The following is a 16,504-nucleotide window of genomic DNA, read 5'->3' on the forward strand; positions in this document are numbered from 1 at the left end:
GAAGTGAGAAGTGTGCTTGGTGGAAAGAGCTCTGGACAAGAACCCAGAAGACCTTAATTTAAATGCTTTCTATCTCTGTCTCTTGCCCCTTAGCTGTGTGTCCCAGGTCACTTAAGAGCTGCAGCTCTCTTTGGGAGATGTGAAAGTTGACCTAAATGACAAAGTCAGCTGAGCCCTAGAATCCCATGAGAAGGGGATTCTAGTCAGAGAAGGCACAGAAGGTTACAGATTTTTGAAGTGGCTCTGTTATATGGCTGATCATGGGACCAATGCCTGGCTGGCCCACTTCTAGGAAAGCAATGGCAGAAACCCAAGGAGAGGTCTGACCTTCCTGTTGCTAATACCACAAGACAGTTGTACTGTGCAGATAACAGCCGCATGCAGAAAGCCCTCCATATGTCACCCCACAACTTGGCAGCCACAGAGTAAGCTATGTGCCCTCACTTCCCTAGGTGAAATTGTACCTAGAAGGAGCCCCCCCTAAGCTGCCTGGAACCCATAACTTATGGGGAGTACCTCAGGGTACTGAGTTAGTCTCTCCTTGGTACTCTCATTTTTTCCCACTCTCAAAAACAGTTACTAGTCCAATATATTACCTAGAAACAGGACAAAATAGGAAGTTTAAATAGAGAAAAGAAAGGTTGAGTCAAACTCAAGGAAATGTAAAATTCAGTCTCAGGTTAATAATTAGACCAAATGAATCTCAGCAGACCCCAGATCTGAGCAGGTCTTCTACTAGTAAGACCTTTAGATACAAAGATATGAAGTACACATGCATCCAAAGAAATGTAAGTCAGTGTACCAAAGAGTCGCTTGCACACTGTGATTATAGCAGCACTTGATAGGCAAGCAAATGAAATCAGCCTAGGTGTCTACCAACCAATGAATGAATAAAGTAAATCACACACACACACACACACACACACACACACACACACACACACACACACACTATTGTATCATAAAGAAGAATGAAATTACAATATGTGTAGATAAATTAATGCAAATGGATGCGACTGGGGATCGTCATGTTAAGTGAAATAAACCAGAATCAGAAAAGCAAATTTCACATGTCTTTTCTCATATGAAAAATTTTGATTCACACACACATATAGGTACATATGTGTATATACATGTGTTTATATGTATATATTTACCATATGTGCATATACCATATATGCGACATGGATGTGAAATGGAGACTCTTTTGGAGAAAGAATCATTGGAATAGGTAGAGAGAAAAGAAGGTGATACAAGTGAACATGTTTGACATTCATTATTAAATATCTGGAAATGGTATAATTAAATTCATTTACAAAGGAGGGGTGAAGCAGGAGGGAGCACAAAGCATAATAGAGGAAATTGGCCGTCTGTACCTGTAATCTAGCTCCATGGGAGACTGAGAATGAGAACATAAAGGTGTGAGGTCAGCCCTGGCACAAAAGTTTGCAAGACCCTTCTCCACCCATAGCTGTGTGCCACAGTCCATGCCTCTCATCCGAAGCTATTTAGGATGCTGAGATTGGGAGGATCAAGTTTCCAGGACAGCTTGGGGGCAGAAAAGTCCTTAAGACAAAAGAGAGAGAAGCTGGACTCCAGGGGGTCTTCCTGTTTTATAAAGGAAACTAAAGTTAGATCCTGTCTTAAACCATCAAGAGCTGAGTACCAGTGGCTCAAGCCTGTAATCCTAACTACTCAGGAAGCTCAGATATGAGGATCTAGCAACCAGTGCAGTCAGGAAAGTCTGTGAAACTCTTATCTCCAATTCATCACCGAAAAGCTGGAAATGGAGCTGTGGCTCAAGTGGTAGGCTACCAGTCTTGAGCACAAAAGCTCAGACACAGGGATCAGGCCCTGCATCCAAGCCCCAGGACCAGCACACATATTAACCCCTCCCCCCCCAAAAAAAAGCAGAGCCAGAGGTGTGTGTCCAATGGTACTTCAGTAGCAAGTTAGAAGCCCCAAGGTCAAATTTGTTCTAGTACTTAAAAAGAGAATGTGACTTTGATCAAGGTATATTGTTTGTGTGGAAATACCATAAGCCTCAGTACCAGCATCCTCTCAAAAAATAAGTTATTTCATAAACAGAGTACAAAATACTTTTGACAAGAATGCAAAGGTGATGGCCAAAGATTAAAACCTTTGCATACTTGCAAAGTACTTTTCTTCACGGAGCTCAAAACATCTCATATTTCACAGAAGTAAATACACACACACACACACACACACACACACACACACACACACAGGAGATGCATGCAGGGGGAGAGGATGGATTGCCTGCAGTAGCATCCTGCAGCTCCTCAAGGAACTGGGGAAATGGTTAGGCCACTGGGGACTGCTATTTCTTACAATTACATATGAATCTTCAATGATCTCAAAACAAAAGATGTGAAAGAAACCCTTTACTCTCGCGTTAAGGCTCATAGGTGCAAACACAGTGGAAAGATCATTTCAGAAATGAGTATGTTTGTCCCACCACACAGTATGCATAAAACAATTTATCTCTGAGACCCAAGAGCCAATAGTCTGGTCTGAACTAACAGCATAAAATAAGTCTCCATTTAGAAAATCATCCAGTGAAATCATTCTTTCTAGGCTTTTATTTTTATTTTTTTCACATTCTGTCACCCAGAGAATGCTATTAGGAACAACCGGATTTTTATTAGAACACAGAAGCAAACACTTTCCCCCTTGTTTTCATGTTGATTTTGAGAGCTCAATTCAAATGAAGAATGTCTTGTCCCAAGGTCCAGGCAACTCCTTTTCTCTTGCAGAGCTTCCCTGGCTGCCTGCTGCTCCCTCCCGTTGGCTACACTTGCCTCAAGCCACCCTCTCTTCTCCCCCTGCCCTAGGAGGAAGTGACAGCTCTTCTCCTAGGGTGGCACCACTCTCCCCAGTCCAGCCAGTACCATGGAACATTGGCCAGTCCTGGCGCTCTGAGGAAGCTGCAGGGTGGCCTGGAGGGCAGCTGGCCTCCCCCAGGGGCTCGCCAGCCCGTGCAGGTCCCCGCCAGGAGCCACCCAAAGGTCATGGTCAGCAAAGGGGGCGTGGAGGCTCTCCCAGACGTTGATTAGAGGAAAGAGAAACATCTCTGGAGGCCTTTTACAAAATTGACCCATGCCGTCCACTTGTTACTGGGTTTCTGCTGTGTGTCACATTTCTCATTCCTTTGAGTCCAGACATGCGCAGCTAAGCAGAAAGAGGACAAGAGGACACCCTAGGAGCAGGATCTTGTTGTCCACATTGGGTATTTTCGGGGTTACCGTCTCCCCTGATGTGTCGGCACTCTCTCCTTCCCCACTTCAATCCCCTCCCCACTGCACACGTGTGACCCAGGAGTGGGGCAAGAACACCTAACCTGGAACCCAGTGTTGACCGTGGGCACTGCCCTCCGGGCACAGGCTCCTGAGAGGCGGACAGGCTGCCCATCGCATTTTCTGATCTCTCCAAGTCTTTCTCTGGCTACCAACGACCCTTCCCTTTCCCCTCTGTAGGAATCTCTCTGGGCAGCAGACACCTGCAGGGCTCACCAGCCCCCCAAGATGTGAAGGCTGCAAGTCCCCCTGTACCTGGAGAAGTCAGCAGCACCTGGTATTCAGGAATGGTCTGAGATTGAGAGAAGATGGTGACAGGTGGCACAGGAGGAAGCAGGGGTGACAGATCAAAGATCAGTCACAGAAAACACCAGGGCTGTGGGCACCTGAGGGCCCCCCACTGAGAGGAGGCCACATAGCCAGGGCCTTGGTGATCCACGTCTCTTAGGATGCCAGAAAGAAAAAAAGCTTCTGGTGGTAAAATGCAGCAGTGGAGTTTGGGGGCTGTTTAATGTAGAGACCTAGCTATGTTGGCATGGGGGAGGGGAGACACCGAAGTTGGGGTGACTTCTCAGCAGGGCAGACTACAGGTTTAAGGGCTTCAAAGTTTAAGAATGAGCCTTGAGTCATCTCTCCTCCCTCCCCTCCCTTCCCCTCCCTCTTTCCCTTTTCACTCTGTTTCCACTTTAGTTTCTCTTCCACCCTCAGCCTCTCCCATCACTTTCCTGCTTAATAAAAAATGAAGCCCAAACCGCAGACTTCATTTTCTTTTCTGATCATTCATCCTTAGCTGTTTCCCTGGATATATGAACTCTCTGTTTTGGTTTATTGTTCTCATGATATGAAGAGACATTTTCCTGCCCTTTTGATTATTTTGCTTTTTTGAGATGAAGTCTTGCAGCTGGAGAAACTCTCTAGATCCTGGCCTCCAGGTTTTCATGAAGACTGGGTCTTCACACACCCGCAGGGTCCCCAGAGGCTAAGACTGCAGGCTTGAGCTAAGGCCACAACTGTATCCATAACATCTCAGGAACCATGCAAGTCTTTCACAGTGATCAGCAATGTTCGAAGCATCCATGTTTCCACAAGGCTTTGACTACCATCACCCCAGGGGATGTGAAACAGGATTTGAATGGCGTCTTGTATTTTCTTAGTGGCCAGTGATTCTGAGCATCTTCTCATGTGCCTTTTGATCCTTTCTGTATCTTTGGATAATCTGATTCCTTTAGCCATTTTTTTTTTTTTTTTTTTTTTTGCCTGGGCTTAAGCTCAGGGCCTGAGCACTGTCCTTGGATTTTTCTCAAGGCTAGAACTCTACCACTTGAGCCTCAGCACCACTTCTGTCTTTTTCTAAGTATGTGGCACCAAGGAATCGAACTCGGGTCTTCGTGCATGCTTGTCAAGCACTCTACCACTAGGCCAAACTCCTGGCTCATTTAGCCATTTTTTTTTTAAATGGAGTTGTCCTTTTGTTGTTGAGTCATAAAAAATTCTTTATATGCTCTGAATATTAGATCCTTTTCATATATGATTGCAAACACTGTCTCTTTCTGTAATCCTTCCTTCCTTCCTTTCTTCCTTCCTTTCTTCCTTTCTTTCTTTCTTTCTTTCTTTCTTTCTTTCTTTCTTTCTTTCTTTCTTTCTTTCCTTCTTTCTTTCTTTTTTCTTTCCCAGTCCTGGGGCTTGAAGTCAGAGCCTCAGCACTGTCCTTGGGCTTTCTCAAGGCTAGTGCTCTGCCACAGTACCACTTCTGGCCTTTTCTATGTGGTACCAAGGAATTGAACCCAGGGCTTCATGCATGCTAGACAAACACTCTACCACTAGATCACATTTTCAGCCTCTCTTTCTTCCTTTGGAATTGAACTCAGGGCTTCCTATCTTGTTTGGCTTTCTCATTTTAGATTGATACTCTCCCATCTGAGCCATACTTCCACTTCTATTGCATTCTGTAGTTTTAATTTTCACTTTTTTGGGGGAAGGGATTGTGCAGTAGTAGGGCTTGAACCTAGAACTCTCTCTCACTTGTCAGGCAGGCAAGACCACTTCATGAATACCCCACTCTCAGCCAATTTGCTTTATGTTTTTTGTTTTTGTTTCCAAGATAGTTTCACTAACTTTGTCTGGGCTGCTGTTGACCTAGTGATTCCGCTGCCCTTACCTTCCCAATAGCTGGGATTACAGACATGTTTCACAATGCTCAGTCCAATTTATTTTCTTCCTAGTGTTTTTTTTCATGCAACCCAAAAAGTTTAAGTTTCCATGAATTTTAATTTATCCTTTCTTCTCCCAAGTGTTCTTTGACATTTTGGATTCATTTCCAAGAATCTATTACTAAATTCAAAATTCTGAGGTTTTTCTCCTAAGTTGTATAGTTTTACAAGTAAGTCTTTGAACCATTTTGAGTTAGTTCTATATATGGTATATGGAATGGCTCAACTTTTTGTTTGTTTGAGAATGTTGAGAGTTGTCCCAGATATTGAAAAAAAGAGAGAAAGACATATCTCTAAGACAACTATCCACTTCTAAATGTCCTTTGCTGCAGGGCCAGGGGAACTGGAGTAATGGAGTAGTTATTTTAAGGTATAGATCATGCCATATGAGCTTCTTAGACAGTGGCTGAAGAAACAAAGCACTCCCCTCCTCTGGTTCAGCAGTGCCAGCAGAGGCCTGGCATGAGGGTGGGACAATGGCCTGAACCATTGAGAAGTGGCTCTTAACATCAAGGTCAAACTATGCAAAGGTAGCAGCAGCAATGAGCACCTAGAGCCGCTAGGGGGCAGAGCAGAGACAGGTACCAAGTCAGCATACATTAAATGGCCACATGGAGTACACATATTGAAACCAGAGGGGTGTCTTTCTTTACTAGGGGTAAAAAGGATTTAGAGGTTATGGGTGTCAGTGTTTGCAGGGGTGGATGATTAGAGACCAAACCCATTCTGTTACATTTTGCTTTTCCTCCCCCAGGATTGTAGAGCTTGGAAAAGCAAGAATTACAATTAATTTCTCTTCAAAAATTCAGTCTTAAAAAAAATAAATAAAAGAACATTCTGTTTCCAGGTTCCAGCTTTCTGTGAGAAATTCTATACCAGCTTTCAAAATTAAGCCACATTTGCCAAAATGTAAATTATTTCAATGACTCCTTTTTTTTTAAAAAGTGACTGCTTATAATTGTAACAGAAACATATGAGAAGAAAGGAGGAATAATTTATATGAACAAAAAATTAGCAATCTTATATATGAGAAGAGGTGTTACCAAGAACCAGTGTCATTCCGTAATATTAATCTATTTCCAATTTTTTATATGTCAGGACTACAGTTTACATTTATGAAGGCACATTTGGTAGACATTTTTCATTATGCGCTAAGCAGAAAATCTGAAATTAAATGCTCAGCAAGGTTCAGACAAATGAAGAAATCCCCTCCCCCAGGCCTTCCATTGACATAACTGGGACAATCCAACATAATAACCCTCTAAAAGGATTAATTCTGCCTAAAACCAGCTTCCGAAGAAAACCACATGGTGCTTTCTGAGACATTCTTGATAACACATCTGAGACATTCTTGATAATACATCTTTATTACATGTCCAACCCATGTGCTTGGCGCTGTCCCTCTCTAAACAGCAGAGGATGACTGTGACACTACTTGACAATGTTGTAAGAGGATTAGCAGTCACAATACAAGTCCATTAGATTAAATAGTATTTATTTGTCTATTTATTTATTTTGCCAGTCCTGGGGCTTGTACTCAGGGCCTGAGCACTGTCCTTGGCCTTTTCAAGGCTAGAGCTCTACCACTTGAACCACAGCACCACTTCAGTAGGCCAAAATACTGGCCCCATAAAACAGTATTAAAGCTGTTTTTACTTAAAATCTACTCACTGCTGGTAATGATACAGTGAAACCTGTCTGCATACATTGTGCAAAACAATACAATGCAAAGCCATTAGAAACAGTTGAATGTTTCAACTGTAGCATCATTCAAACGAGTCAAGTTTTATATCCATTTAATTCAAAAATAAATATATGAGTGTTTGCCCATTAGAGGCTTCCTTAATATCTACAGTGAAGATGGTGGCATTGGGATAAAATATATTTTACCCACTCAGTAAAGATAGAGTCAAGTTGAATGGCAAACAAGAGCCAGGGATCACCCAATTGAGTCAGAGGGTGAGCAGAATTGTCAATAGGGTCTTTCTTTCTTTCATGTCAAGTACCATAATGGTGCATCATTTTTATTTGGTTTAATGAAAACTGTAGTTATCTCTTAGATGATACCAAATCAAACCTATACAGATCTCACTTTTAAAATGTTTAAGTTTAGCTTTGGCTGGCCTGTGATTTCTTCCATCTATACCTCCCCACAAAGGAGGGGCCCTGGAGTGTCAAGCTTTTCACTGGTAAAGCACAGGGAGAGAGAGAGACAGAAAGGGCAGATATCCAAAGCAGAGCCTTGGAGCCAGGAAGGTAGCTAGAGAACAGAAGCTCAATTCAGCAATGGGCAACAACTTTGGTGGCACCTTCCTATGTTGTCCTCTGTAACTGGACATTGTGGACACTGGGTGACAACCCAATACAAGACGCCATGGAGGTGAAGAGCACCTGGTGTTTGGCAGTGTCCAGTGTTTACTGATCCACTATGGTCATAAACACAGTTCCTCCTTCTTGCAGAATTCCTGCTAATGGACAGCAGAATATTCTCAGGCTAATTTAAACCAGAACAAAATTTATTCATGGACATGAGGAGCTTAGAATCGTCTGGAAATAAACATACTAGCTGGGAAATAATGACTCAGTGGGCTGAAACTACATCTAAACCATCCCAGAAGAGGCCCACGTCCACTGCCACTTACAATACAACTCAGAATCACCACTTGGCTGTCTGTGAAAAGTGTCTTTCGTCTACCTTTTCTTCATCTTCCCTGAAAAGTCCTTCATGCCTGGCATATCTAAATCTTCACTTTGGTCCATCTTGAATTTAATCCTTATGCAGGTATGCTGGATTGGTAGAGTCTAGTAATAAACATGAAACTCAAACATATCTGTCAATCAGGAAGGTAAGTTCTACTTTTCTTATTAGTGTGACTGGCTCATAATGTAGGAAATTCCTCAACTATAGGGAGCCACAAATGTGACAATTGTCTACTATAGACCAGGCTTTATCTCACTTGGTCCAGTTGTCCAATTTACTGCCTCATAGCCACAAACTTTGTGGAGTCTGGCCCCATTCCCAGCTGTCTGGATTAAGCCAGTGTAGAAATTCCCTTCCCCCTGATAGAAACTCAAAATAAAAGAGGCATGTGACTGAGTTGTGACCAATGAGTCATGAAGACATATCACTGAGGGATTTCCCAGAGAAGCTTCTTAGTTGTTTCCAAGATATATAAAGACACAATATGCCCTCTGTTCAGTGTTGGTGGGAGGGAGAGGATTTAAAGCCTGGATTTGGGGAAGCCATTGAGATAGGCACACTTCAAATGGCTAAGTAGAAAGATGGAACTGAACTGGATCCTAGATAACATGGTATGCCCTCTTACTATCTTCGCATCTTGGAAGAAGACATTTCTATATCATTCAAGAATACTGATGTCAAGGTTTCCTGTCACTTGCAACCCAAAACATCCTATCTACTTACTCCTGATCTAGTACTGCATAAATACCAACATAGTACATGGCCTTCTCTTTGGTCTTGAAGAGTCTTATATTCAGTGAAAAAAAATTGCAGTCATAGTGTGGTCATATTCAGAACTCACACCTGCAACCCTAGCTACTTATGAGGCTGAGATCTAAAGATCACAATTTGAAGCCAACGTAGGCCAAGAAAATCTATGAATCTCTTATCTCCAACTAACTGCCAAAAAGCTAAACATAGAGGGGTGGCTCAAGTAATAGAGTGCTAGCCAAAAAAAAAAAAAAAAAAAAAAGCTCGGTGACAGGCCCCAGGGCCCGAGTTCAAGCCCCAGGACCAAACCAAAAAATAGAAGTGAACCTGTCATCAGTTCAACAGCCCCTTCTTTCCTCTGTGAACCCTCCTTTCCTCATGTGTTCAGTTATTGAACACAACCATCCTATTATTGAGAAGGTAGAAGGGGCTTCTGGGGTTTTGTTTTTGTTTCGGAAGATACGTCTTGTTCCCTTAGCCAGGGCAGGTTCAAGACCTAAGCGGTCAGTCAAACTTTCTTTCCACACTTTTCATCTCATACCACTGGTTCAGTGGCAGAGGGTGGAAGGTGGAACATAGTGATAGAAGCACAAGGCCCTGGGTTCAATTCCCAGCACCTCTCTTGTACCACGAAAGAAAATAGTTGTGGTTTCCATTCATTTCAGAACATTTCCCCTGTGGTGTCTGTCCCTGGCTAACACTGCTGAGCTGTTTCTGCTGTCTGGTTCTAGAAGCTGTCCCAGAGGGATGTACTCTCTGGTCCTAAATCTCCATGTTCTTAGAAAACAGACTTGAAACCTTCTTCAGTAGCCCATTTCAATGAGGCAGTTCATACACTTCAAGAAACTCAAAATTAGAACCTTATGAAAATTCCAGAGTGGGAGCATGGATCAAATGGTAAGAGTATTTGCCTATGGGGGGTGTGGGGGGGAGAGGGAAATGGGTACCAAGACATGTGAAAGGGTATCTATGTGAATTAATGCACCTTCTATCTGGCAAATATCATGTGACCCTTTTACTAATTACAATAAAAAAATGCAAAAAAAAAAAAAAAGAGTATTTGCCTAGAAATGCAAGGCCCTTCGTTCATCACCAGTGCCCAAGAAAAAGAGAAAAAGAAAGGGGGGTAGGGGGGAAGAACCTTATAAAAATCAAGTTTACAGGGGCTGGGAGTTTGGCCTAGTGGTTAAAGTGCTTGCCTAGCATGCACGAAGACCCGGGTTCGATTCCATGGTACCACATACATAGAAAAAAGCTGGAAGTGGTGCTGAGGCTCAAGTGGTAGAGCTCTAGCCTTGAGAAAGTCCAAGGACAGTGCTCAGGCCCTGAGCTCAAGCCCAAGACTGGCAAAAAAAAAAATTAAGTTTTACAATCCCACCTTTTTCTTTAAGGATTGTTGTGATGAATTTATGCTGAAGTAGTTTTTAATACATGAAATCCACTCTATTTCTTTTTCTTTTTGGAACCTACTGAAACTAGGGTGTTTAAATTACGAAATAAAGCTGATACAAAACAAGCTGTTCAACTTGAACTTACCAAGAAATTTACACATGAACCAACTGTTCATGAAATGCTAATGTTGATAAATTTCAGGGAATTATTGGTACCCCAGATTGTGGCTTGTTGGGAATTGAAGGACGATTATTTGAAATATTTTTCCAAAGTAGTCTGTTTCCAGGAACTGCAATAATGAAATCCCACGTGGCATACAAAGGACATGGAAAGAAAAACAAAGCTATTCTAGTCCTTTCTTTGAACTTTTAAAAATCTACCTATGTTCTTACAAATTATGGTAAAATATACATAACATATAATGTACTGTCTACAAATAATATGACTCAGTGGAATTTTTTACAATTAGGCAATTCAATATTTTGGATCTACCAAATATATTGTTTTTGTAGTTTGCTAATGTGATTTCATGAGTTTTACAAAAATTCTTTCATTTAGTTTCTGAAAAAAGTTACTTACAATGTTGTAGACTGAGTACACATTGTGGTGAGGACTTCTATTCCTGAACCTGAAACAAAATTTTTCTGAGAAATGCGCAAAGATGGATGCTGCAAGCCATTTAGTTTTTCATCTTTAACCTCAAGCCAACTAAAAATATTAGATATATTACAGTTAAAGGGAATGATCTATTAGCTATTATATGGTTAAATCTTTCAGTACAGATAACTCCCGATGTATATAAAGTGAACAGTAAAATGAGCCACTGTGTCTCCAACTCCTCATTTCAACAATTACCAATATTATTCCATTCTTGTTTGACCTGTAGCTATACATCTACATACACATGTTTATTATCATTTTTACTGTTCTTTTAGGTAAATTTTCTACATGTTAACTGCATTTTTCTTTGTGGTCATGTCTGGGATTTGAACACAGGGCCTACCTACTGTCCCTGTACTTTTTTTGCTCAAAGCTAATACTCTTCTACTTGAGCCACAGTTCTACTTCTAGCCTTTTGGTGGTTAATTTAAGAGAAGCCCAGGCTGGAAGTTTCAAACCTTGACTCTCAAATCCCAGCCTCCTGAGTAGGTAGAATTACAGACATGAGCCACCACTACCCTGCTTTAACTGCAATTTTTGATGAATAAATACTATTAACTCATATCTCACTACAATATAGAACATTTCTATTTTCCTAAGTTCCCTCAAGTTTCTTCTTACTGTCTCCAGGCAAAGCAACTACTGTTTTCATTTGTTGCCTTTTGACTCTCTTTGACTAGTCTAGAATTTTCACCTCAGTTGAATCATTTATATGTCCTTCTAAATCTGTCTGCTTTTGCTTACCATGGTATATATAAAGTTCATCTGTGTTATTGAGCAGTTCTTTTCCTTCTTATTTCTGAGTAATATTGCATTTCAGAAATAGACCTTTCAGTATCCTTATGGGCTTGACTCCAGGACCAGCAATGGACAGTAAAATCCACAGATGTCAAGTAGGAGATGACCTGTGCACAGTCTCCTATACACCATAAATCATCTCTAGATTGCTTACAATACCTAGCAGAATGCTATCTGGTTGTTATATTATATTGTTAAGGAATACTGGCAAGAAAAAAAAGTTTGTACATGCTCAGCACAGATGTGTTTTTTTTCTAAATATTTTTAATATTCCCAAAGGCTGAGATTACAATGAAGTGCCACCACACACACCTGTGGTTCATTTTTTTAAATGTGGATACATAGGGAAGGGGGGAAAACCAAGACGGGTGGGAGGGTGGGGAGGAGGGTAATGGGTACCAAGACATGAGAAAGGGTATCAATGTATGTGAATTAATGCACCTTCTATCTGGCAAATATCATGTAACCCTTTTATTAATTACAATAAAAAATATTTTAAAAAATGTAGATACATAGTTATTCCAACACCTCTGTGAAGATATGGACCTCTAATTCTGACTCCATTGTTTCAGTGATATGATCTATGTTCTTTATGATAGATATATTAGTATCTTAATGTTAAAGCCAATTAACATGAGCTTAGTGACTTAAGACAAATTTCCTCTCTTGAAGTTCTGGAGGTTAGAAATCTGGGATGAATGTTGAGGGAGAAAAAAATTAAGGTGTTGGTGAGATTAATTCCTTCTGGAAGCTCCAGAAAGAATCCAGTGTGTGAGTGTGTGTGTGTGTGTGTGTGTGTGTGTGTGTGTGTGTGTAAACTCTTCATTCATTTGAAGAGGGGTCCTGTGAACTTTTCTGTCTGAACTGGTTCTCAGCCTCCTAAGTAGCCATGATCAGAGGTATGTGCTACCAGTACCTGGCCATACTCAATATCTCTCAGAGGAGGAGCAGGAGGCGGAGGGAAAGATGATGGAAGACTTGGCAATTGAAGCACAGATATTGAAAGAACCCTGACAATACACCATGGTACCAGAGTCCAGTCAGTTAAACTGATGGTCTAGTTCATTGTTATTACTACCCAGCAGGGAGAGGGATCATGCAGACCCTGAGAGACATTGTCTATGTGCAAGTGAGTGGAGTGAATCAAAGTCCTGTTTTTCCCTGGGAAGCACTTGTGCTGACCTGGCACCATCATCATCCTGTTTTTTCCCATAAACCACCTCCCGTGTCTGTGCTGGAGGAGCCCACGGGGTCTCTGTGATGCTAATCAAATAATTTAATCAAGATTCGAGTCTCTGCTCAGATGCTCTCTGTCCTTTGAAGCCTTCCCTTGAAAAAAGGGATAAGTCACAAACATAGAGCTCCCAGGGTCCCACTTCTTCCCACTTCTATTTTCCTTTAGGCCACCCTTGTGAACGAGACTCACTTCCATTTCCGTGGAAGAAAAAAAAAGTAATGAAATTTCTGAGTGATAGTGATTTATGCCTATAATCCTAGCTTCTTAGGAGACAATGATCAGAAGGGTCACAGTTTGAGACCAGCCTAGGGGAAGAAAAAAATTCAAATGACCTTATCTCAACAAACAAAAAGCCAGTATATAGGAAGTATGAAGAAAGATTCAAAGTCTAGGCCAACCTGGACTAATAAAAAAATAATTGAAGCAAAATGGATTTGGAGTATGGCTCAAGTGATTAGAACATCTCTCTGGCAAAGGTGAGGCTTGAGTTCAAACACCAGTACCACCAAAAAAGCACCCCCAAATTAAAAAATAACATTCCAGCTGGGTGCTGGTAGCTCACACCCGTAATCCTAACTCCTCGGAAGGCTGAGATCAAAGGACCAGCCTCAAAATCAGCCTGGGCTGAAAAGTCTGCGAGACTTATCTCCAATAAACTACTAAAAAGAAAAGGAAACCAAAAAGTTAGAAGCGGAACCTTGAGTTAAAAAAGACACTCAGGGAATGGCACATATACACACTCGCATGTTCCCTTCCTCCCTCCCTCCCTCCCTCCCTCCTTCTCTCTCTCTCTCTCTCTCTCTCTCTCTCTCTCTCTCTCTCTCTCTCTCTCTCTCTCTCTCTCTCTCTCTCTCTCTCTCTCACACACACACACACACACACACACACACACACACACACACTGAACCATCAGTTTTAGGTAACCTTTTCCATTATTTGGCATTATCCTAGTGTCTAGGCTTTGCATTCTCCTAGCAACAGATCACAAGGTTTGTCTATTGATCAGCTATAAATCAAACTTTTACAGCCTATTAAACCACACCAGATTTATGGGTGCTTTAGCAAAGTCAGCATTTCCTGCAAATGCTATTTCTTCTCTTCTACCAGTTTGGGAACTGGGAAAAATTTTCTCCCTGGAGGTTGTGGACAACAGAACTGGCCATATTTAAGGCTCCAGGCTAAATTTAGCCCTCCCAGCTGGTTATTATTCCAGAAACTAAGTATGGGCTTGCCCAGCTGTATTTTAAATTGAGCCCCCAAATTTCCCTGTGTTTTGTTTTCTTGTGTTCTGCACAATTTTGCTTTTAGCTACCAGAAATATAAAGCATTTTTCTTCTCAGGTTTTAAGAAAGTAAGTTGGACTGGAGTAAAGTAGGAACAAATGCTCTGGCTGGGACTGGGGAGTCTGTGACCTGCTAACTAACAGAGCACATGTCTGCTCATCCAGATTTGACTCTGTCAGATGAGTGGGAGTGGGTAAGAGACAACAGTCTTGATGGCTCCTCTGTCGATCCAGAAAGCTTACTGTAAAGGAGGACTTCCAAAACTCCCCGAGGCTTAAGGACGAAGCATCATAGGCTCCAAATTGCATAGGGAAATGGAAAATATGTGTTTGGTATGCAGATAATATTTTGGGAAACACTCACAGAGCTGGCATTGCTGGTTGTCTCTGAGAGAAAAATGAAAAGACTGAAGGCCAGAGAACCATGTTCAATTTTTTTTTTTACTATGTCTCAGCAGCCCTCACAATTCTGCTTTAACTGTATGCTACTGTGCATGGGCATGTAAACATTATGGCTCCCTAATTCCACTGCTATCTCAGCACTTTGTATTGGCGTCTTTCCACAACACTCAGGCTGGAAAGGTGACAAGTCACAAGTGTGAGTATATGAGTACATCCACAAGACACAATACACATGTGCACATGCATGCCAACATTCTTCACAGTTTTCAACACACAACTGCACTATTTAAAAAAATATATAGGTCTCTGGGCTGGGAGTTTGGCCTAGCAGTAGAGTGCTTGCCTAGCATGCACGAAGACCCAGGTTTGATTCCTCAGTACCACATATATAGAAAAGCCGGAAGTGGTGCTGTAGCTCAAGTAGTAGAGCTCTAGCCTTGAGAAAGTCCAAGGAGAGTGCTCAGGACCTGAGTTCAAGCCTCAGGACTGGAAAAAAATATATATATGTATATATATATACACACATATATATATATATGTCTCATGTAATGCTGTTAGGCAATGCTTTATAATTTTTTAATGTCTTGAATACTTTTTATTAGACCACTATTTCTATATATAGTAGTTTTTAAAAAGTTATAATAATGTTTGGAGTTTCTTGTATGTTCAGACTTACTGGTCTTTCATAAGTCTAATTGGTAGGAGAGAGAGTATTAGACACAGAGAGAGAGAGAGAGAGAGACAGACAGACAGAGACAGAGACAGAGACAAGGAGACAGAAAGACAGAGACAGAGAGAAAGACAGAGCCAGAGGGAGCCTGGGATTTGAACTCAGGGCCTTATGCTTGCTAGGCAAGCCTCTGTTACTTGCTCATAACATGCCCTAAGCCCATATTGTACTATTGTACAATACTGGGCCGGGAGTTTGGCCTAGTGATAGAGTGCTTGCCTAGCATGCACGAAGACCCGGGTTCGATTCCTTGGTACCACATACATAGAAAAAAGCCGGAAGTGGTGCTGAGGCTCAAGTGGTAGAGTTCTAGCCTTGAGAAAGCCCAAGGACAGTGCTCAGGCCCTGAGCTCAAGCCCAGGACTGGCAAAAAAAAAAAAATAGAATACTGAATCAAAGTGCCAGAAGCAATATATCAATATGTTAATAGAACTTCATTCTACATGGTAGGGATATGAGATTGCCATTTTCATTTCTGTTTTTGTGTACATAAAAATATTTTCAACCCATAATTTTCTTTTAAAAATAGGGGGCCGGGAGTTTGGCCTAGTGGTTAAAGTGCTTGCCTAGCATGCATGAAGACCCGGGTTCAATTCCTTGGTACCACATACATAGAAAAAAGCTGGAAGTGGTGCTGAGGCTCAAGTGGTAGAGCTCTAGCCTTGAGAAAGTCCAAGGACATTGCTCAGGCCCTGAGCTCAAGCCCAGGACTGGCAAAAAAAAAAAAATAAAAAATAAAAATAGGTCCTCATGCTGTGTTTCTAAAAAGCATCATCTTAGATGCTTAGTTTAGAAAGAGTTCACCCAGGTTAATACAAGTCCATGCAAGTATTAATATTTGTTCTTCTATTACAAGCACCTGGACTCTTCTAATTTTCACTTATTTGACATCATCCTAGGATGACTGATATTTGCTAATGTTTTACCCTTATGTCAGCTCATTTTGCTTTCACAAACAGTTACTGAACAAGTATTATGGTCTCACAGTGGGCTGGGTACTCAGAGTACCAAGATAAAAGAGGAAC

The sequence above is a fragment of the Megascapheus bottae genome, chromosome 8, assembly GCF_031878675.1.
Source record: "Megascapheus bottae isolate mThoBot1 chromosome 8, mThoBot2.hap1, whole genome shotgun sequence".
Taxonomy (NCBI): Eukaryota; Metazoa; Chordata; class Mammalia; order Rodentia; family Geomyidae; genus Megascapheus; species Megascapheus bottae.